Below are 24,919 nucleotides of genomic sequence, written 5' to 3'. Positions count from 1 at the left end.
TAAAGGTAAAAACAGGCGCTTCCAGCACAACTGTCACCAGTAAAACTTGCGCTGAGAGAGGAATATGGAAAAACAAAAAAAAAAAAACTGAGAAAGAATATAGACTTAGCACTCTAAGGGAGTAATCAGTGATTGTGCATACCTATACTAATTCAATCTAATTGAGAACTAGACAATTGGTCAAACTCATCAGAGAATCTAATCGAAGGAATGGACGAAAAGGTTATAGACTTCCCAGTGAAGTCACCACTTTTTTGTCTAGGAAATCCTCTCTACTGACAGAGACGATCCCTCTAGGCCAATGAGTGGGACTAGCAACCTACATGAGAATCTACTAGACACTTTCCTAAGTGACAATTGAAATAGGAGAATAAGAAGATGGTATACCTTGTTCTAAAGTTATAATGTCCTCCTTTGTTGAAGACCTCGAATAGCTTGCACCACAAACTAGATCCTAATGCTCACATCATTTGAATGCCTACACGAGAGATAAAGACACAACAAATCATACAAATATAAATAACATAATCTAAAGTAACCTACTTAACAAATCAAGGAGCATTAAGATAAATGATGCATTAACACACACATTTATGGAAAGTGAACCAGCAGTTGTATATATTAATAGAATAAAGGAGGAAACATATAACCAAGCCTCGATGTCAATAATATATCCTTGAGTGAATGCCCAAGTCCAAGCTCAAGTACTTCAAGCACTCCTTCTCCAAGCCAAATGAGTAGCATGTAGGCACAATATCAGCATAAGGGTGCAAATAGCCAATGACCAACCATTTGGAAATTGGAGAGGATGAATATATAGGAAGGGAAAGGGAATTAGGATCTCTCCAAACATAGGAGAAGGCCCTCATCTCAAGGAGGTAGCTCATAAGGATAAGACCAAAGGGCCAAGTTGAGAGAGATCGACCTCATCCACGCTGAACAACCTCTAGTTTGTCATTCTGGAAGCCTCTAGATCATGAAGCTTCTTGTCCTGTTTGGGAAAATTTCCTTTTAGGGATCATCACGGTATCCAAGCCAAAATTACACTGGTATCGCAAGGCTAGTATAGTGCAACTAGAGACCAACATGGTTTCCCAATGTCAGGGTAGTGATGATGCTAAAATTAGGGTTTTAGAGTGCTTTATTCAAGGAAGGCTCAAGGCACTTTTCCATTAGTGTTTGAGGGAGGATCTGAGATGCATATCTAGATGAGTACACTGCATGATGGCCATGTTTCAGGGACTTTGAGGTATGTCACAGGGAAGTGTGGGAGGTGTGACAAAATAACTCGAATTGAGTCATTATGTTGAGGGCATGCAAACTTATCTCAAGCATAGTTTATCTTTATTTCAAGCTTGTGTAAAAATGAAACCAAATCCAAGCATAGTTTTTTCTCATGTTTCAATCTTGTGAAAAAATGAAACCATATTCAAGTATACTCAAGCATAGTTTCCCATGTTTCAGGCTTATGTAAAAATGAAACCATTTCCCACTTTACAACTCATGATTGTCATTTTTATAAGCCCATCTTGTTAGTTGAGCCTTGGTTTTTTCATTCCATCATCACCATCTCTTTGGCCAATCATACACTTTCACTTGGTTATTTTACCCTTGCCTGGGGAACATCTATGATGAGTGGTCCTATTAGCCAGCCTCTTAACCTTTACATGTTTTGAGTAGTTCCATCATCACCGGAACTAGTTGTTATCCTTTTATACCACTCGTTCCTTTAGGTGGAGTCATATTTAAGCTCTTTTCTAACTCTCAAAAAATGAAAAGATTGTCAAGTACTTGTCTTTTTTATTTCAATAAATTAAATGAATTAACGTCGTCTCAATTTCTGTTTAACCCCTTTTTGGGCTCAGATTGACTTTTTAAGTAAAAGGTACACCTTGGTCAACATGTTTAAAAGGTTCTCTCGAATATTATTTTCTACCTTTCCTGGTTCAAGGGAAAAATTACGAAAAGGGACCTGATGGAGTTTTATTTTTTCATCTCTTTTTCAAACTCTCTAACTATGAAAAAAGCTACCGAGTTATCATTCTTTCAGACTCATTAAAAATATTTATGATGAAAGGCTTATCAGCATGATGAGACCGATTTTCTCCTTCCTAGGACTCCTAAAACTTACTAGGATGGATACATTCAAATAATGAACTTATACAACAAGCATATGGTATTTCTTCAAGATCATGTAAAAATAAAGAGGGACTCACTAGAAATAGTGGGGAAAAGCGAAAGTGAAACATCTCTTGTATAGACAGCATGTCACTCTTGAACATGAAACTCATTTGTTTCTCATGTCTAGTTTGGGATATCCTCACTCAGTCACTTGTACTTTCGGGTTTGGGTGATCCATTTTGCCTCTTATCTGACTATTCCATTTTTCATCATGACCCTTGGCCTTATGTTGAGTCAAATGTTGCCACATTTTGGAGTCATGTCACCGATGTTCAAGAGAAGTCATATACAGGGAAAATTTTAAGAACCCCCCCAAATTTACATGTATAATAAATGGGCGAATCTCCACGGTATATAGGAAAAATGGAAGGCGATTTTATCAATAATATGATATGTATATATAATTTTTTGGCGAATCTCTCACCAGACATGGCGAATATTTTACTCAATTATAAAATCTTGTGTTTATTGAATACACAAATGAAATCATTGCATTTCTTTAAAATATCTTTTGAAATCAAAATTACTGAAATTACATATCGATAACCTAGTGGGTGTAGGATAAAATTCATCAGTGCCATTCACAAAAAGCATGAGAAAAAACCTAATACTATATATAAAACCAAGAAAAATTAAAATTCATCACTTCTAGGGACCTCATAACCACCCTGCCAAAACACAAGTATTGTTCCTGTTTGCAATTAGAAAAATTACCCAAATTACAATCTGTTTACTCCAGCATATGTTGGAAAGTTATAGAATGATGACTAGTGCAATCAATCCATTCCTTTTAGCCCTAGATTTGTTTCAGTTTGAAACATAAGTATACAAATATACTTGTCCAATGTCTATGCTTTAACCATTCACCTTAAGATTTTTTTACAATATAATTTCCTAAGTCTATTTAATATCTTCATTATCATAAAAACCAACCTATATCCATCTTAACTCCACATCTACCACTCTTAGGGGGATGAAATCTATTTATCGCTCTGAGCACTTGGTAGACCCAGAATTAAGATGGATCTAAGATGATAGAACTTCCCCTTTAAATAGTCTATGCTCACATGAATACCATGGTATTACCATGGGTCAATACCATGGGTTATCATAAACCTAGAGCTTAAAAATTACTATTAGTAATTTATAAAAATTAATAAAATTAATAGTTGATTTTTATTTTATTTTTTATTTTAACCAAGCTAAAATGTTTAACATATATTAAATTACAACATCCATTTTTACTCTTGATCGGATCAAATATTTTTTCACTCTATGCTAGTTTTCATATCACGATATTTGATACCTCTCAGGGGTTAGTAGATCCAGAGCAAAGATGGATCTATGCTGGTTTAATTCCCCCATTTAAATAGGCTACATTCCAGGTGAATACCATGGGTCAATACCATGTGCCATTTTGGTGAATACCATGGGTCAATACCATGTGCCATTTTTATTTTTATTAATAATAATATTAGGGTTAATAATGTTTTTTTGCGTGGTATTAATAACAATCTAGTCCATGGTATTTGTCCCATAGTATTTTGCCCATAGGTTTCACCTAAATATAATGCATTTTTGAGTGTTCGTAAATATAAGGTAACTTATGGAGTAAATATTAAAAAAATGTTTTATTTGTTTACCATACCTCTCGTTTATTTATATTTTTATTAATTTACCATACCTCTTTTACAAATATGGTATTTGACCCATAGGATTCACTTAAATAAAACCTCTTTCTTGAGCCTTCATAAATAGAACGAGGGTTATGTACTAAATATAAAAAGAGGTTTTATTTATTTACCATGCGTCTAGTTTATTTATATTTTTATTTATTTACCATACCTTTTGAGTAAGTATAAAAAGGCGTTTTATTTATTTACCATACCTCCACTTTACTTATATTTTTATTTGTTTACACCCTTGCATGTATATAAGGTGACTTATGGAGTAAATATAAAAAATGTTTTATTTATTTACCATACCTCTCATTTATTTATATTTTTATTAATTTACCATACCTCTTTTATAAATATGGTATTTGGGCCTTTGGCCCATAGGATTCACTTAAATAAAACCTATTCTTGAAAATGGGCAAATGGATTCACTTAAATAAAACCTATTCTTGAAAATGGGCGAATGGAAGGTTGTAACTCCTAATTTCAAGGGCTAAATTTACCTTTTTTACCCTCTCCCTTAAAATAATGTGGGCTATTTGAGTTGATTTGTAAAAATGTACTATGATACAAAATATTCGCCCACTAAAAATTTAAAACCGCTTAATTTCGCCAAAGGGCGAACATTCGCCCCTAAAATTTTTTATGGTCATATATGTATTCATTACCTATACATTTTCTAACCCTTTGCTACAGTCTTGGATCCTATTCATTCCTTCCACTTTATTCCTTGTTTCGTGTCAATGATGGGGGAAATCATTATGGCCCTCCTTCGATGGGTCCCTTCCTGTCGACTTCAACTCATTTTCCAGGAAGGTCACATAGAAACTCCCTTTTAGTACCTTAGAGCTTTCATGCCTTAATGGAAAGTTCTTCGCATCTAATGAAAGGTTTTAATCATTGGCCTTCGATCATATGATTTCACGAGTGTTCGACTTCAGCTTCATTTTCACATTCACAAATTGTATTGTCGTACCTTGAGGACCATTGTCATTATTGGTGGTTCCTCTCATACATGTTAACGGTCCACATCATTGGCGGTAATCAGGTGGTTTTCTAGCATGTTTGATATGACACATTCATTCGCGTGTTAGAATTCATATTGTGATCGGGTTGGGATGGAGCACAAGACCCTGAGTTTTGTCTGATATGACTTAGGCTACATGGAGTTGTGTATTGTTCATGATTGTACACATGTTTCTTCCATGCATATGGTTGTGACCATATCGTGGGACTTTACATTTATGATGATCCTTCTATATTGGGTGACTGCATCCATACCTTGGACCTTAGATTTACAGATGATGCTTCTCATTCAGATGGTTATGTCCATGTCGTGGATCTGTTTCATAGTCCTTACTATCTAGATGGTTGCGTCCATACCATGGATTCATGTTTTGATATCATATATGCATATGTAAATGTGTCCTTGATTTTTAAGTCTCTTGATAGTGTTTGTTCTCGTCCTTGCAAAATCTCGTAAAGCATCTCAACCATCACTCCCTATTCGTCCTTCATGCTTTAAGGGGCATCTGTTACACAGTATATCATCACACCTCTCGAAATTCCCTGTGACATACCTTGAAGTGCCTGAAACATGGCCATCATGCAGTGTATTCATCCAGATATGTAGCTTAGATCCTCCCTAAAATACTGATGGAAAAATGCCTTGAGCCTTCCTGTTGAAGCCCCGAAAATTGGGTCGACAACAAAGGGGATACCCGCCCAGTCCGGACCTTGGTTGGCAGCTCCTTATTCGTTTGGTATAGCGGGTCTGACTGGGGATAATGGGACCAGTTTCCCAATCTATGGGTGTGTGTGTGTAGAATTGGATGTTGCTGATCTAACAGTTCTTATCTAAGCTATTCTAATTCAAACTTTAATATAATTCTATGCTATTGTAATAGAATAAAAACAGCACATCTAATCTATTCTAACCTGGGATGTAATTCTTCTATTATGCGATCTAAAGAGATTTCAAATAACAACTGGTAATAAAGATCATTCAGCGATTATAAGAAAGGAAATCAATTAAGATGAACTATTTCGCATAAAAAAGTTAGGCAAAACAATTGTGAACAGCATATCACATAATAAGCTATTCATACATTAAACATAAATAAATAGCTACCACCGTACAAAAGTTCCAAATGGTAACTCAAGCATTCATGCAATAATATATAAACAACTAAAAACTGTATATCACTTTAACATATAAGCAGAAATGATCAAGAGATAAAAGTACCATTTATGACTACTCCTACTCATAGGCTTCAAGTAATAATGATTTATCTCTCCTTGCTCTAACATCTACTAAGAGTACAGAAGTGCAACATCAGTAGCAGATATCAAATGCAAACATCAACAAATCTTGATCCATTCATTCACCAAAACCTCCTCTGAGGGTGCAAAAGTGCATGTTCTGAGGACAAGTTTTTGATAAATTTCTGGACCCTTCTCTAAATGCATGAGAAGGGTTTAAATACTACTTCCTAATTCTAATAATAGTTTATTTACAAAAATTCAAGATGCGGTTTTTAAAATGACCGCCCTTTTTCTAAGCAAAATTTAAAGCAAAAATTAAATTCAGAACTAAACTACTTTTGTATCTGGTCTTTAAAACTGCATGTATTCAGCATTGGTTTAAGGAGAGTCGGCTAGCTGACTTCTGCTTTGAGCTGGGTTGAGAAAATGGAATCGATGAGTGCTAGTACTACCTTTTCGGCCGCATTTATGATACACTTCACAGTCATCCACTGACTATGCGGCTTCACCAAGTATGTCTAGTAACATTCCCAATTTAACCTGTTTAGTGCTTGGATTGCCTTTCCCTTTTCTTGCGCTCTCTGCTTCCATTCTGCCTCTATTTGTAGTTTTTTTGGTAAATACCCTGGGGTGGTTTCTGCGATTAAATTTGCTCTGTGCAAATTCTCATTTACACAGTCAATAAGAATGCTTGTTGTCGTGGCTGTTGTTTCTGTCGCTTGTTCTGCCTCCCTGATTTGATCATCCCACTTGTTAAAGAGCAGCTCTTTATGATTCTCATTTATCCTGGGTGCGCCTGCTCTTTTTCCCTCATCCTCATCCTGCCAAGACAAGTACTCAGTCACTCGTTTGTCAATCAGATCATAATCACTCCGTAAGTCGACCACTTGATTAGTGATCTTATCACTCATTTCGCAATAATAATTCCACTGTGACATCTTTTGGCCCAACACTTCTTGCTGCTGCAGTAGTTGTTAATTCAAGGAAATAGATTCTGAAATAAACTCTGTAAGCTTAGGGTCATCCCTGTGCATTTCTTGTACATCCTATAACTGTTTTCCCTTCTCATCCAAACTTCTCTGATAACTTATCTGCATTTGCTAGAACTCTTCCTGCAACTTTTCAAGCTGTTTGTGTGCCTCATTATTAGTATTGGCTTGTTGCAATTGTAGTTGCAGTATCCGTATTTGATCTTCTAGTTCTTTCAACAATTGTTGTACTTCTGATGCTTTGTCAATAGTCGCAGATGCATACGCTCCTACAATCTGAGATAGTTTGGTGAGATTTTCAGTTGGATTACTAGCGGGATCTTTCCATAAGACGTCTAATTGCTCAGCATCCTAAGAGAGTGTATTTTCTAACTTCCTTTTCTTTCTCTGCCTTCTTACCACTACTTTATGTTGGGGACTATAAAATATGTCCAGAGGGGGAATTTCTTCTACATTAAGTAGAAGCTCAGAAGACGGAGCGACAGGAATATGCTCTGTTTCTGAGACATCGCTGACTATGGTTGGGACCACTTCCTATGCTACCTATGTATTGCTCACAGGTGTTTTTGGGGCTTGTCCTTCAAGATTGATCAGTTTGTTGAAGGTTTCCCGTTCCTTATCTAATTCTGTCGTGACGGGTGGTGCTTCAATGACAAGAGGGGGAGGATCTCTTTGCGGGGAGGTAATAACCTGCTGCTGTGGAAGCTCCATTGACTGAGCGGTGTCTTTAGCTGACTCCTCGCTCCTATGTTGGTCGTTTTCGGATCTTTTAGAATGTTCAGGAATTTCTTGTACAGACTTAGATTTAGATCCGTTAGTGCTTGAATTCCCACTGAGACTAACGCTTGGACTTGGTTCTCTTGCAGACAATCGCAGCTTTTCTAGAGGAACACTGGCTAGTCTTCTTTCCCTGTATACCATGAACTTTTGAAAGTCTTCAGGAGACAATTGCAATTGGGCTTCACGCAAGATTTCTTGAAGTGAGATTTTATTTTGGAATATATCATCAAATAAATCCTTTTTCGCAAAGAACACTTTTATCTTGACTGTAGTTGTGAAATTCTGGGCAACCTCATTTGGGTCAAATGGTCTTCCTGGGAATTTAAATAGTTGTAGACACGTCATATTCTGTACTTCAGTGAACGCGTGACCTAAATCAAACAGTGAAAAGGCCCCACAAGCCACAGGAAACTATGGCCATATAGCCTTCTTTTTGTCCTTTAAGTCTTTAGTTAGGCCACCTTCTGAACAGGTTTGATATGCAATTTCTCGAGCTAGGAGCTTATCAGGGATATACAAAGGTAGAACATGAGGGGGTACAGTACTTCCAAAAACTCTAACATAAGTAAACAATTCTTCTCCAAACCATCTTGCGATGGGGAGGATATCTATCTGTGCTTCAGGTGAGCACCTCAGGGGTTCTTTATCATACAACATTCTATACAAGGGTAGCATGAGTCCGTGACAAATCTGGTAGAAATATGGAGTGAACTGAGAATCCCACAATATCTTATGATAGACATGGATGGGTAAGGGGTCTTGAGTTGTCCACTTCCAACCCATAATAGGGAATTTAGACACATAACATATTGAATCGATAACATATGCGGCTAGGTAAAAAGGAGGATAAATCCTTTGAGACGTAGATCTTTTGGACCGATAACTGACAATAGCCGTGATTAGTTTATCAGATAAAATCTTGGCCCAATCTACAATAGTGGCATTTGTGGCAACATCTAGTAATGGTAACCATTCGAATGAAAATTTGTTGATATCTGGCATTCCAAATAATCTATAGAGCATGGCAGCAGAAAAGCAATATGGGGAGGTAAGGGAACCAGTACTGTACATACGTGTTTATCTTTCTTGAGCGGTTCATCTTTTCTCGACCAATCTTTGGTGGTCTCCGATAGGTTCGGGTTCTCTGCCACAAATTTTTCTATGAATTGCGTATTATAAGTTGCCTGCGGCTCAGGCAGATGATACATAAGCTTTAAATCCTGCGCAGCGAATGACCCGATGAGCCCTTGACCATGAATCTTGAACTCTCTATTTTTCATTTCTGCACTATTAAGTATCCACTTGATCATGTCTGTGTATGGGAGAATTTTGGGCCTCGCTGCTATCCGATGTAGGAATGAGCATGCTAGCTCTTCTAGTGATCTGAATGGAAAATGGCATCAACCTATGGTACTCATCCACCCATATTATTCATCGACCATGGAATTTTCCCATGGTATTGTAAATGGCATCCGCCCGTGGTATTGTAAAATCCACCCATGGTACTCATCCACCCATATTATTCACCGACCCATGGAATTTACCCATGGTATTGTAAATGACATCCGCCCGCGGTATTGTAAAATCCACCCATGGTATTCATTCACCCATGGAATTGACCCGTGATATTGTAACTGAAAATACTATAAGTAACAAGTCACATTTTGTAAAAGGGGGATTGTCCGCCACAATGTAGCCTTTACAGTTCAGAGGCATGTAGCGACCACATCTCTTCTCAGAGATAAGCTACTATCGCCCTAGCTAGTTTATTTCTATTACTGTTTGTAAGCTTTACAGTTATTATCGGTTTTAATAAAAAGTTTCTTTGTGGTTTTGTTTATTGGGCATTCTCCTCTTTTTCTTCTTGCATTTCAATCTTTCAGATCTTGGGGGCCTCCCCCCAAGCTCTGGATCAGTGGTATCAGAGCAGGTTATGATCCCATGGGAATGAGGGTTTGATGCATATTTCAGTTTCAAATTTTGCAGCAATATTCAACGAACTTTAGGCATGTGCTACAACCTCCACAGATCACTTTCTTGGGTCAAGCAAGAAGAATTTTTCTTTTTTCATTTTTTTGCAGGAATTTTTTTGGGCAGTGACTTTTCAGATCAGATCTGAAACATTTGGTACAAAATTTACAAAAACAAATACCAAATCTAGATTCCTCTCGAAAAATCACCCAATTTCAAAAAACAAATGGGTCGAATTGGAGTTCGGATGTGGGAGATATCACTGATTTAAAATCAGCTATTTTATCAAAAAATTTGTGACGGTGGAACTGTTGCGGCGCGAATCTGAGATCTCAGAGTGTCCAGATAGGGATTTCCAACTCATGGGAAGATGCAAAATGATCCTTATGCTTCTAAAAATAGGTTATAATAAATATTCTGAGTTATATTGGCCGAGTTATGTCCATTTTAACTTTGGAGCAGCATTCGGAGTGGGTTTCCATTGGAGACGTGCCCTCCCACCCCACTTTAGTAGGCACCTACTTCACGTTCATCAGTTTCAACATAGCAGCATTCGACTTGGGTTATTTGGAGATGTGCCCTCCCACCCCAGACTATGTAGGCACCTGCTACTTCTTCAGCAACCAACATCATGGATATGGGTCAACCGCATAAAATCCTTGTCATCGAAGTCCATTTGCTAGGCCGCACACTATCAGAATCACAATTGGTCACAAGCATTACAGGGTATCTCTATCCTCGGATCTTCGTTTATCAGGGTTTTGGGTTAACCACATAAAACCCTTACCTTCAGTGGCTCTTCATATTCCACAAAGGCTTCGCAGGAGGGAACTTTACGTAATGGGGACCATTGCTTCTTAAGGAGGGAGGAATGATCCGAATGGAAAATGGCATCAACCTGTGGTACTCATCCACCCATATTATTCATCGACCCATGGAATTTTCCCATGGTATTGTAAATGGCATCTGCCCGTGGTATTGTAAAATCCACCCATGGTACTCATCCACTCATATTATTCATCGACCCATGGAATTTACCCATGGTATTGTATATGGCATCCGCCCGTGGTATTGTAAAATCCACCCATGGTATTCATTCACCCATGGAATTGACCCGTGGTATTGTAACTGAAAAATACTATAAGTAACAAGTCACATTTTTCAAAAGGGGGATTGTCCACCACAATGTAGCCTTTACAGTTCAGAGGCATGTAGCGACCACATCTCTTCTCAGAGATAAGCTACTATCGCCCTAGCTAGTTTATTTCCATTACTGTTTGTAAGCTTTACAGTTATTATTGGTTTTAATAAAAGTTTCTTTGTGGTTTTGTTTATTGGGCATTCTCCTCTTTTTCTTCTTGCATTTCAATCTTTCAGATCTTGGGGGCCTCCCCCCAAGATCCGGATCATCTAGGAATTCTTCGGAAGAGCCCTGTGAGCCAGTGATAGCAATAACCTTCATTACTCTGGGATTCTCTTCTTCGAGCAGTCTGTACATGCCTTCCCACATTGATATTCCTGCGTCTCTGTTACAAGCTGTGTCTGTATATAAAGGTTCCATTTCCTTCTCTTCGGAGCTCTGAGCCTTGTTTTTCTTCCCCATTTCAACCTGTGTATTGCCTTATATCGTCCTCCGTTCTCCGTTCCTGCAATTCACAAGTGAAATGGAAATGAATGACCCGGACGGGTGATGGGAGAGTTTTTAATGCCGCAGAAATACCAAATACACCACCTTGCATGAAGTGATTCTTTGAAAAGCACGCATCCATATTTTATTAATAACTGGAAACTAACTCCTGTATTAGCATTTATAGCGCATAATTATGTGTCAGCTTATGGCAAGTAGCTTTTCTTGAATATTGTGCCCGAACGATCTGCGATGGAGCGATTTTGCGATTTGCTTCACAACATCGCAGATCGCACCATTGTTGGAAATAATACTGAGAGGGGGGGTGAATCAGTATTATCAAGCAATTTACCAAATCTTCCTTATTTGATCTTTTGAATTATTCTTGCATATCAGTACCATAAAATAATGAGCATGAATAAAGAAAATAGACAGTCACACCAAAGAACACAAGATGTAAGGTGGAAACCCAATGCGGGAGAAAACCACCTGCTGCAATATGTCTCTATCTTCTTTCAAGAAATTCTTTTTACAATGATTTTGTACTGGTGCAGTCCTTTACCAGCACGCAGGCTGCAACCTGCAGAGAGCTACAACTCTCTCTCGTTTTCCAGTCTCTCCTGGAAGGGAGCTACAACCCCGTACTTCTTTTCATGAAGAATCAAATGATCAACAAGTATACAACAGATACAGTCCACTACAGATATCAGATCAGTAATTACAGAAATAACCCGGAACACCTTATGAACAGAAATATACAGTCAACAGATCATCTTAAGACAGGGACGCATATTTTCTTTCTGTGACCTGCGACTGGACGCAGTCTACCTTCCACTGTTCTGCGTGCCGACGCACTGTTCCTCTATGCTTTGCTGCGACCGGCGCACCCAGAAACACTATCGCGCCGCGTCTTTTGCTTCAGAGACGCACCCAATAACACAGTCACGCCGCGTCCTTTGCCTCCGAGACGCACCTGAGCCTTTACTGTACTGCGTCCCGGCGCACTTTCCCTTCACTGAACCTGCGTCCCTTCAGATATAAAAGATATGAGGACTTCAGAACCAACCCAAACACTCAGATCCACAGATCTGATCATGCGCCATAGAGATCACAGTCCATTAGAAGATTCGCCTTCATAGATCTGGACTAGATCTCACCAAAAGATATTCAACCAAGATGATACTTAATCCAAATGAACTCCTTTGCTTTATATAGGCAAGCTTCTCCCCAAAACATGGAACAATACCACGAGCCGACACCATAGAAACACAAAAACGTCGGCTAGATACCACGCAAGAAACCCCCACGTGCTTTTCTCTGCCTTGAAATGTGTGCACTGGGCGGACGCACCTCCTGAACGGCTGGTCGGCGTCCCTGGACGCGGGTTCTGTATGGTATACCTGCGGGGACGCACTTGCTGAACATATTTCCTGCGTCCTTCTTGATTTATCACCTGAAAGGGTTTGCCATCAAGGACAACACCTGAATCATAATGCCAACAATCTCCCCCTTTGGACTTGATGGCAACCACATAATCTTCAGCTTCATTCTCCCCTTTGACATCAAGAGCAAAGGGTATGCTCCCCCTATGCTCATGCATCTCCAGATCTGTAACCAGAAATCCATCATGAAGGAGATAGAGACATATTGCAGCTATTTCCAAGATCTCCTTTTCCATAATGCCAACAATGCATTATGTGCTCCCCCTGAGCCTATACCACCAATAGGAAGATGATCAACAGTAAGATGATGTATCAACAACCCCCAGCTTTTGCCTGAGGTATTCAAAAGTGTCCCTGGGCAATGGTTTGGTGAAAATATCAACAACTTGTTCCTTAGAAGGAACATACTCCAACTTGACCTTCTGTTCAAGTACTTGTTCCCGGAGAAAATGGTACTTGATTGGTATGTGCTTGGTTTTTGAATGCATAACCGGATTCTTTGAGATGCTGATTGCACTTGTGTTGTCACATAAGATAGGGATTGGAGGAGTACAAGTGATTTGATAATCCTGCAAATTCTGCATCATCCAAAGGAGTTGGGTGCAACAAGATGCAGCAGCAACATATTCTGCTTCAGCTGTAGACAAGGCAATTGAACTCTGTTTCTTGCTGAACCAAGAGACCAGTCTGGGACCCATAAAGAACGCACCACCACTTGTGCTTTTCCTGTCATCCACGCTTCCGGCCCAATCTGCATCTGTATAGGCATGAAGAGTAAGATCTGTATCTCTAGGATACCATAAGCCATAATTTTGAGTCCCTTGAAGATATTTGAAAATTCTCTTCACTGCTTGAAGATGAGTCTCCTTTGGATTTGCCTGAAATCTTCCAACTATTCCAACTGCATGCATGATGTCTGGTCGGGTACCTGTCAAATATAGTAAACTTCCAATCATAGATCTGTAGGTTGGTTGATGTACTGCTGCAGATTCATCATTTGCACTGAGACTACATCCTGTGACCATGGGTGTACATACTGGTTTTGCATCTTCCATGCCATATTTCTTCAAAATCTGCTTGAGATACTTGGTTTGAGATAAAAAGATTCCTCCTTCCTTCTGTTGGATTTGCAAACCAAGGAAATATGTCAGTTCTCCTAGCAAGGACATTTCAAATTCTTTCTGCATGACTGAGGCAAAGCTTTGACTCATAGCTTCTTCATTGCTGCCAAAAATAATGTCATCTACATACACAACAAGTATTAGCAATTTGTCATTTTCAACTTTTATATACAGATTGCTATCTGTTGAACCTTTTAAGAAACCTTGTTGATGAAGATATTTGTCCAACGGTAGTACCAAGCCCTTGGAGCTTGTTTGAGACCATAGAGAGCCTTTTTCAATCGGCATACAAGATTTGGATCATTTCCAAGAATGAACCCATCTGGCTGTTCAATGTACACTTCTTCTTCCAAGTCTCCATTCAAAAAGGCTGATTTCACATCCATTTGAAATACTTTGAAGTTCTGAAAACTTGAGAGAGCAAGGAACATTCGGATGGCCTCAAGTCTTGCAACAGGAGCAAAAGTTTCTTCAAAGTCTATTCCTTCTTGCTGCGCATACCCTTTACAGACGAGTCTGGCTTTGTTTCTAATTACTTCTCCATTTTCATTCAATTTATTTTTGAAGACCCATTTTGTTCCAATAACATTCTTATCTTTTGGTCTAGGAACCAGCTCCCAAGTGTTGTTCTTTTCGATTTGCTCAAGTTCTTCATCCATTGCTTTCACCCAACATTCATCTTTGCATGCCTCTTTCACATTTTGTGGTTCGGTGGAGGAAAGTAATGCCAAATAGCTTGAAGCTTCTGCAACTGTTCTTCTAGTTTGTATACCTGCTTCTTTTTGTCCCATGATCTGAGATTCTGGATGGTTCTTCTGAACATATCTGGATGGAGTCTTTTCTTCTATTCTTGTCCGTTCTTCTGCTTCTTCGTGAGGTTCTTCTTGAGATTCTTCTTGAGGTTCTTCTTCTTCATCATTCTGTCTTTGAGGGTAGCTCTCATCTTCTTCGATGTCTTCACGATGTATTTGCCTAGGAATATATCCCTTTTCATCAACCACTACATCAATGTTGTCAACAATTCTGCCAAGTCTTTTATTGTAGCATTTGTATGCTTTGCTATGTGGAGAATAGCCAAGAAGAATGCCTTCATCTGCTCTAGGATCAAGTTTGCCAAGCTACTCCTCAGTATTCTTGATATAGCATTTGCTCCCAAATATTTTGAAGTGCTTTACCGAAGGAGTTTTACCACTCCAGAGCTCATGAGGGGTTTGAGTGCTGTTCACCCGGACATTTGTCTTGTTGAGAATAATAACCGCAGTATGTGCAGCCTCACCCCAGAAGGTTGCGGGGGTTCCTGATTCATCAAGCATAGCACGAGCCATTTGTTGGATTGTTCTGTTCATTCTTTCAACAACTCCATTTTGCTGAGGCGTTCTAGCTATAGAGAATTCTCTCCTTATCCCATGTTCATCACAGAAATCGAAAAATTCATTTGAAGTAAATTCCCCACCTCTGTCAGATCTGAGGCACTTAATTTTGTGACCTGATTCATTTTCAGCCAAGGCTTTGAAGGTTTTGAATTTTTCGAATGCTTCATCTTTGTGCTTCATAAGACCTAACCAAACAAACCTGGAGAAATCGTCAATAAATAATATCAAGTATTCCTCTCCTCTAGGTGTTCTTTTTCTGAATGGTCCACATACATCTGTATGTACTAGCTCAAGAGGCATGCTGGCTGATCCTTCTTTCTCTGGAAAGTTAGTTCTGGTTTGTTTTCCAAACTGACATGATCTGCATATGGTGTTGTCAGGAATTTTGATATCTGGAAGATCGCGAACTGCCTGATATTTGCAAGCTTTCCTTATTTGTGAGAAGCTTAGATGTCCCAACCTTCGATGCCATAACCAGTGCTCTTAATTCTTGCTTAGATAGCATTGTTGTTGTCCTTCATCAAATATGTATAGATTATTTGGAGTTCTCTTTCCTTTGAGAACTGTTTTACCTGTATCAAGATCACGAACAAGGCATCCATTTGATCTGAATATAACCTCGGTTCTTTGATCACACATCTGGCTGACACTTAGTAGATTATGCTTCAATCCATCAACAAACAAAACATTTCCAGCCTTAACATCTTCTTTTAAAGGAGCAATACCTTTTCCTTTTATAGTTGCAGGAGTATCATTTCCAAAAGAGACTTTCTTTCCCTTTTCTAAATTAGAATAAGACTCAAGTTTTTCTTTATCACCTGTCATATGCTTCGAACATCCACTGTCAATGTGCCATAGATTTTCTTGTCCTTCTGCATAAAATGCTATCCCACATCTTTCTGTTTGAGGTTCCTTTATTCTCCATGTTTTGGCGCCTGAGGCTTGTTCCTTTTTCTGCTCTTGTACCTTTCTTTCTGGAAACCTGCTTCTGCATTCAAAGTCTTTATGTCCAAAATTATTGCAAATAGAACATTCAACTTCATTTTCAAGAGCTGAAAAATTGTTATAGGTCCTTTTTGTAATCCCTGTCATACTTCTTTGTTTTTGAGCTTCCCTAGTCATGATTGTTTTATACGCAACACATTGAGCTGCTTTGTGACCAAAGTTATGGCAAGAAAAGCATTGTCCATTGAAGAAGCTTCTGCGATTATTGGATCTACCAGCCAACTGATTGTAATTTCTATTTTCATCTATTCTTGAACCAAATTGAGAAGATTTTACCTGTAGCTGGTTGTGGCTTTTGTTCACCCTTAAGCTGGATTGCCCCTGATAGTTTCCGCTTGACATTTGTCCCTGCTTTACCTGATGATCTTCCTTGTGCTCTTGCTCATTTCTTCTTGCTGCATCAAGATAACTTTTTGAAGTGGATGCTTGAGAAGTTTCTCCATTATAGCCCAAACCTGTCTTATTTAGTGGAGACCGCTGCACACTGATAATCTCATCCAAAGTTTCAGATCCTTTGACAAACTTGAGATTAATAGTTTTTGTTTTCTCAATTTCTTTTCTAAGACCAACAATTTCACCTTCTAATTTTTCAAGATGTTTTTCCTTTTCATCAATTTGGAATTGTAGAGTATCAATAATCATGTTCTTTTCTTCTATGCATCTCTTGAGTCTAGTAATTTCATCATAAAGGTTATCCACATCTACAGCATCCTCATAATCATCATCTTCAAATGCCATTAACAACCTATATTTATTACCTTGTTCATCTTCATCACTGTTTGATAAGCCATCACTATCTTCATGGGTGTAGTAGCTTTTCTTATTTGCGCTTTGTTTCTTGTTCCATCTAACTGGTTCCTTTCCTTTATCCTTATAAGAGCATTTTGCAGCATAATGACCTACTCTTCCACAAGCAAAGCATTTGAAAGGTAGCTTACCTCTGAACCGTCCAGAACCTCTTTGAAGATTTCTGACAAAATTTGATTCTTCTTCCTCTTCTTCTGGATCATGGCTTGCTTCATAGTAATCTTCTTTGCCTGATGCTTTAAAAGCAGCCTCCCTTCTGTCTGATGGTCCTCCCTTTCTCATTTCATAAGCAGTTAGAATTCCATGTAGCTGAGACATAGTAAGAACACGGAGATTTTCTTTTTCTTCTATTGCAGATACTTTGGATTCAAACTTGGGGATAATGATCTTAGAATCTTTTGAACTACTAGAGACTCCTTTACTTCTTCACCCAAATTTTTCATACAATTTACAATCTCATCTACCCGAAGAAAATAATTAGCCACACTTTCATCATTATACATCTTGAGAGTCTCATATTGAATTCTGAGAGTTTGAAGTTTGGCTTGTTTTACCTGTTCATCTCCTTCATAGCTTGTGATCATTTTGTCCCATATTTCTTTTGCTGATTTGAAGTGCATTACCTTCATGAATTCTGTTTGGGATATACTTCCTAATAGAGTACTGACTGCTTTTGCATTTGTTTCATACTTCTTTTTCTCAGCTGGATCTGTAGGAGTAGCTGAAGGAAAAGCATAGCCTGTTTCTACAATGTCCCAAACTTCAGTACCAAGAGATTGAAGATATGCAGTAACTCTTACCTTCCAATAATTGAAGTTTGTCCCATCAAAAACTGGTGGCCTGATTGATGCTTCTCTCTCGTAGTTTCTCATGATGAACGATCTACCTTCAAGCGATCAAGCTTTTCTGAAGGACCTGCTCTGATACCAATTGTTGGAAATAATACTGAGAGGGGGGGTGAATCAGTATTATCAAGCAATTTACCAAATCTTCCTTATTTGATCTTTTGAATTATTCTTGCATATCAGTACCATAAAATAATGAGCATGACTAAAGAAAATAGACAGTCACACCAAAGAACACAAGATGTAAGGTGGAAACCCAATGCGGGAGAAAACCACTTGCTGCAATATGTCTCTATCTTCTTTCAAGAAATTCTTTTTACAATGATTTTGTACTGGTGCAGTCCTTTACCAGCACGCAGGCTGCAACCTGCAGAGAGCTACAACTCTCTCTCGTTTTCCAGTCTCTCCTGGAAGGGAGCTACAACCCCCTACTTCTTTTCATGAAGAATCAAATGATCAACAAGTATACAACAGATACAGTCCACTACAGATATCAGATCAGTAATTACAGAAATAACCCAGAACACCTTATGAACAGAAATATACAGTCAACAGATCATCTTAAGACAGGGACGCATATTTTCTTTCTGTGACCTGCGACTGGATGCAGTCTACCTTCCACTGTTCTGCGTGCCGACGCACTGTTCCTCTATGCTTTGCTGCGACCGGCGCACCCAGAAACACTATCGCGCCGCGTCTTTTTCTTCAGAGACGCACCCAATAACACAGTCACGCCGCGTCCTTTGCCTCCGAGACGCACCTGAGCCTTTACTGTACTGCGTCCCGGCGCACTTTCCCTTCACTGAACCTGCGTCCCTTCAGATATAAAAGATATGAGGACTTCAGAACCAACCCAAACACTCAGATCCACAGATCTGATCATGCGCCATAGAGATCACAGTCCATTAGAAGATTCGCCTTCATAGATCTGGACTAGATCTCACCAAAAGATATTCAACCAAGATGATACTTAATCCAAATGAACTCCTTTGCTTTATATAGGCAAGCTTCTCCCCAAAACATGGAACAATACCACGAGCCGACACCATAGAAACACAAAAACGTCGGCTAGATACCACGCAAGAAACCCCCACGTGCTTTTCTCTGCCTTGAAATGTGTGCACTGGGCGGACGCACCTCCTGAACGGCTGGCCGGCGTCCCTGGACGCGGGTTCTGTATGGTATACCTGTGGGGACGCACTTGCTGAACATATTTCCTGCGTCCTTCTTGATTTATCACCTGAAAGGGTTTGCCATCAAGGACAACACCTGAATCATAATGCCAACAACCATCATATAACGTAAAATCGCACAAATGTAATATCGCAGCGTTGGTCTGGCTTGACATTGCAACCATCGCTATATCGCGATATCGCCATATCGTAGATCGCAGAAGTTTATGTATGAAAAATTTAGTTAACCTGTTTCCTGCGATATGCGATCTTGCGATTGGTGTCATCGCAAATCGGTAAATCTTGAAGTTTTTCTTATAAGTTTTACTTATTGTGACGTGATACTTGCTTAATACCACAATCTCGCACATGCCAGGATTGTACTTGTATGGTGGGGTTCTACTACCATTATATGATGCGTTTTTTAAAGATTTCTTCCTCATCATAAACTTTAGGTTTTAAGTATTCGAAGGAGTTTCCTAAGCTTATGATGGTAATTTTATTTTGAGGAAAAGAAAGCTAAGCCCTACTCTTGCTTTTCCTAAATTTTAACTAAGGGTCCCCACACATTTTAGTATTTTGGATAACACTTAAATAAAAGGGGGGGTTGTTGCTGGTCACAACACTTCCCTAAAGAAAAGGGCTCTAAAACCCTAATTTTAGGATCATTGCTACCTTGACACTATGAATCTGTGTTGGTCTCTAGTTGCACTATACTAGCTTTACGATGCCAACGCACTTTTGTCTTGGATACCCATGATGATCCCTAAAAGGCAATTTTTCCTAAAGATGACAAGAAGCTTCATGATCTAGAGGCTTCTAGAACAACGAGATGGAGGTTGTTCGGTGTGGATGAGGTCAAGTTCTCTCAACTTGGCCCTTTGGTCTTATCCTTATGAGCTACCTCCTTGAGATGAGGACCTTATCCTGTGTTTAGAGAGATCCTAACTCCATTTCCCTACCTATATATTTATCCTATCCCATTCCCATATGGTTGATCTTTGGCTATTTGCACCCATATGCTGAGATTGTGCCTACATGCTACTCATTTGGCTTGGATAGGGAGTGCTTGGAGAGATTGAGCTTGGACTTGGACATTCCCTCAAGGAGAGCTTATTGAAATCAAGGCTTCGTTGTATGCTTCCTCCTTTATTCTATTAATATATACAACTGTTGGTTCACTTTCCATAAATGTGTGTGTTAATGCATCATTTATCTTAATGCTCCTTGATATGTTTAGTAGGTTACTTTCAATTGTGATATTTGTATTTGTATGCTTTGTTGTGTCTTGATCTCTTTTGCATGAATTCAAACATTGTGAGTAGTAGGATCACGCTTGTGGCACAAGCGATTCAAGGTCTTTGACAAAGGAGGACATTATAGCTTCAAAACTAGGTAGGCCATCTTCTTCTTCTCCTATTTTGATTTTAACTTAGGAAAGTGTCTAGTACATTGTCACATAGGTTGCTACTCCCACTCATTGGGCTAGAGGGATCGTCTTTGTCAGTAAAGAGGATTTCCTAGACTACAAAATGGTGACTTCCCTGGGATGCTTCTCCATATGTGGAGGGAGTAGAACTTATTATCGAGGTAGAGTGCAACCTGAAAAGTTTAACCAAGGGGATTCTAGAGTATGCCTTGATCTATGAGGTGCCATTATGCTACTAGAGGCACACTGTAGGGGTTTCTGCCAGATTGCGTCAACTAGTGGGCTAAGTCATTAGGGTTGTCTCGTACTATCATGAGCACCATGTGGGAAAATATCCAACTTCTAGTTTACTTTCTGCACTATGTAGGCTTATAAAGTCATGTGTCTCAGAATATAAATTTTGTTATTTTGATGTAGCATACTCTTTTGCAAACACTCGATATATATATCTATATATATATATATATATATATATATATATATACATGTTTTCTTGTTTACCATCTCTGATATATGGTGTTTTATGATTTACAATTTTCGCAAATGTCTATCTAACACATAATTAGAGAATGCATATGTTAATGTGTTCATGTGTCTTGGAATGTGATGATAAGTAATAAAATCAAATTCTTGTTCCAATAAATGAACTCGCAAACACATTCTCAAAATTTGAGGGTTTCTAACTAAATATTGTCCATTAAGTTGCAGCATAATGAGCTGTGAATCAAGTTTTATGATTAACTCTCTAATGCCAAGAGCGATAGCTTTTGATAAAATCTCGATGATTGCACTATATTCGGCAATGTTATTAGTCTTCTAACCTAAACATATACCTTGTAAATTCACTAACTCACCATCAAGGTCATAGATTTCTTGTGCAGCTGAAGATAGATTCCTTGTACTACGAAAAGCACCATCAGCAAAACTGATGTAATGGTGGTGATCTGAAAATGAGATCTTAAATCAATATAAGGGTATTGCAGACTCATGTGCGGGAATGCCTATATTACTTAGTGCAATGGATCGAAAATATTGTGAATAATATAGACAATGAGCAGTTAGAAAACATAACAGACACACACATCAACACAGCAAATAATCAAGGAGTTCACTAGATTTCCTGGCTACGTCTCCTAGTCAAGCGTTCACTGTCGACCTCTATATTATGTCTTCAAGAGTAGATTATTACAAGTGTGAGCTCAAACTGAGTCTCAACATAACAGTGACAAAACAACAAAGATTTACTTGAAATCCTCAAGTCTACAAGAGTACACAGACTCTCCCTCTTGCTCTCTGTCTTCTGCTTTCTCTCTGTCTCAGCAACTGCCTCCTCTGTCTCTGCCATTGAATGGATTTTAAGCGAAGTGCTACGTGTCGACCAGTGTATGGAATCGGGCAGAGCCCGTCCAATACCACTTACCGCCCAAGGCCCGCCTGAAATCCTGCTTACCGCGAAACTCAAATAACATAAAGTTGCATCCATAAATCTTTCGGGACTGACTTTATCACTTTGAGTCACTTCCTTTTGTATTTTGGGTTTTTTACGAAATTTTGCTAATACACAGAAAAATCTCAACAAAACTTTTATATGGGAACTCAAAATTTATAGGGCCGCATTTATAAACCCCCTCAGGTCCGCCTTTATCACTATCACAAGTCACATGTTGCATAGGCCCCACTCCTTTGTATTTCACTGATGCAATATTGCGATGTGATATCACGATCGGAAATCGCATATCCCTAATCCTCAATCCCTAAGTAAGTCCTCCTTTATGTTATAGCAATGCAATATTGCGAGTTGATCCTGGACCATTGATCTGCGTGCTTGATCAACGGTCCTCGTTAAATCACGTTGATCACTATTGCAATTTACATAGGGCTGCCTCCGATGTACTCCACTGGCCTCTCCCAATTGTGATATCCTAATTCAATCTGGGCCGTTGATCTATCCGATCCAATGGCTTTGGTGCATCCCGGCTGCGCTTCCTCTTTCCTTTGGATTTTCGGGTTTTGCCGCCATTCTTTCACTGTTTTTCCTTTCGATAGTGTTTCCGATAGTTAATATACATGAATACTTAGAGGTTTTAGGATCCATTTTGGATCAGGTGGGATGACATCTGCAAACCAAGTAGAGCATAAGGTATGCAGAGGAAAAGGTTTGCAAAATAAAATTAACACACCAAAACCACACTGCAAATTAATGTACATAAGTATTTACATGGAAAATGTGTAAAATTTTTCAGATGGAGCCCATTTACGAACTCGGGTAATCGATCAACATAGAATAAAAACGAAGTTTAATAATTGGCCTGAAATGTAAGCATCGATTCAGCCAAATAGTGTAATAACACACATAAGTTACAATGCCCCCATGCCCCCTAGGTGATTGAGGGTTACGAGTCATGGGATGAATATCCCATTGCGATAATGAGTGAACAATAAAGATTCAGTTAGAATATCTCATAAAAGAAGGCAAGAAAATCTTAATCTCATGGTGAGAAAAATATTCCCCCAGTTGAAAGACTTTGACAATCTCAGGTTGGACTGAAATGTCAATGGGCAAGATAGCATTAATTTTCCTTATGTTTCCCTCAGAAAAAACTCCGTGCACTAAGATGGGCATTTGAAGTGGATGAGTGAGTGTATGGGAAATAAAAGTATCTAGACATGATGAAATCTCCCCAAGACTTGGGAGAAACAAGGAATGATGATGAGCATCATTGGAAGGAGCTTTCTCAAGAGAAATAAATTTTGTGATACTCTCGTCAGTGGGAAATGTCTCGTTCAAGGGATCTGGAGAATCTCAAGAACCAAGTGAAGGAGACTGTGAATACTTGTCTAGATGCATACTAAGAGTAGTATTACTTTCAGAAGTGGTCGCCAAACCCAAAACAATAGCTTGGTAAGCTTGTTCTGTTGGGCTAAGTGGAATAACATCACCAAAAGAATCAACCCGATCGGGAGAAGGAATGATCCAAGGATCATAAGAAGTAGAGATAATGGTTACAGAAGTGACATGAGGAGGTGGGAGGGAAAAAGTTACCATAAGAGAAGATTCTTTAAAAATGCCTACCCCAACGCTCTCATAAGGAATGTCTGTATTTCCCACATATGACATGTTGTCATTCAAAGAACCGGAAGAGAAAAAGGCTAATTGATCAACGGAAACTATTTTCCATTCATGAGGAAAATGGAGCACACGGAACAAAGAAGAAACCACACAAAACATAGCATGAGTACAACTTCATCCAATTAGAAGGTTATAATTCAAATTCGCATCAATGACTTCTACTTCTAATTCAACATTTTTTTCCTTCCAACGTGATGAGCAAACTCGTGAGAATACCATAAGGATGAGATCCTCTGCCATCAATGGCTTCTAAGGTGTTCGGAGACTGGTTGAGAGGTAGAGAGACTATAACTTTCCAGCATGAAATAGATATGATGTAGGTGGAAGCACCCTCATCAATCACAGTCTGATGAATCGTCTTCCCCTTTATAATGACTTGGATAAAAATCACAATTTGATGGGGAAGATGAGGAACATGATTTTCTAGGTCAAAAGTAATCAAATTCGAATTGGGTCAGTTCCTCTTATAGTGGATAGTAATGCTTCCCGATGAATTGGACAAGTATGGAGAACTTCCAAGGCGGACATCACCAAAGGCGCTTGGCTAAATCTTAGACAATATTGTAATGTTGGGCAGCTCACGCATTCGGATTGTAAGATGATTTCTGAAGGACACCCTTGGTAGGTTGTCAAATAAAATAGTCATTACTCGGTCTCTCAATATGAAGAGGACCGGAACCGGGTGGAGCAAAAGTAGAAGGTGTATCAGTAACTCCTTTCTCCACAGTCTTTTTTTGAGGAGTTTGATAGTCTTTTGACTATGTGGCAATATAAAGAGTCATTTTTCTACTCATGTAAACCTGAGAACCTAAAGATGGGGAATATTGTAGTTGTTCTATCAATTGGTTATGTTGTGATGGGAAAGGTTATTTCAGTACAACCGGCATCCCTTGAGTTCCTTTTAACAAGCGACTAACTTCCACATGACAGGGAAAATCCTTGGTATAGTGATCTTCCTCACAAATGAGGCAAGGATATTTGGGCTTACATTTATATGCATCAGTAATAGATGACTTTCGATCCTATTTTGGACTATCATATTTTTCTTTTCCTTTACCCTTCTTTTTACCTTTAGAGGCTTTGTCTGTCGCAGTAGATTGAAAAAC

The sequence above is a fragment of the Pinus tabuliformis genome, chromosome J, assembly GCF_031772625.1.
Source record: "Pinus tabuliformis cultivar Carrire ecotype Pingquan chromosome J, CPIR1, whole genome shotgun sequence".
Taxonomy (NCBI): domain Eukaryota; kingdom Viridiplantae; phylum Streptophyta; class Pinopsida; order Pinales; family Pinaceae; genus Pinus; species Pinus tabuliformis.
The sequence above is the reverse complement of the archived record's forward strand: the minus strand, read 5'-3'. Positions refer to the sequence as shown.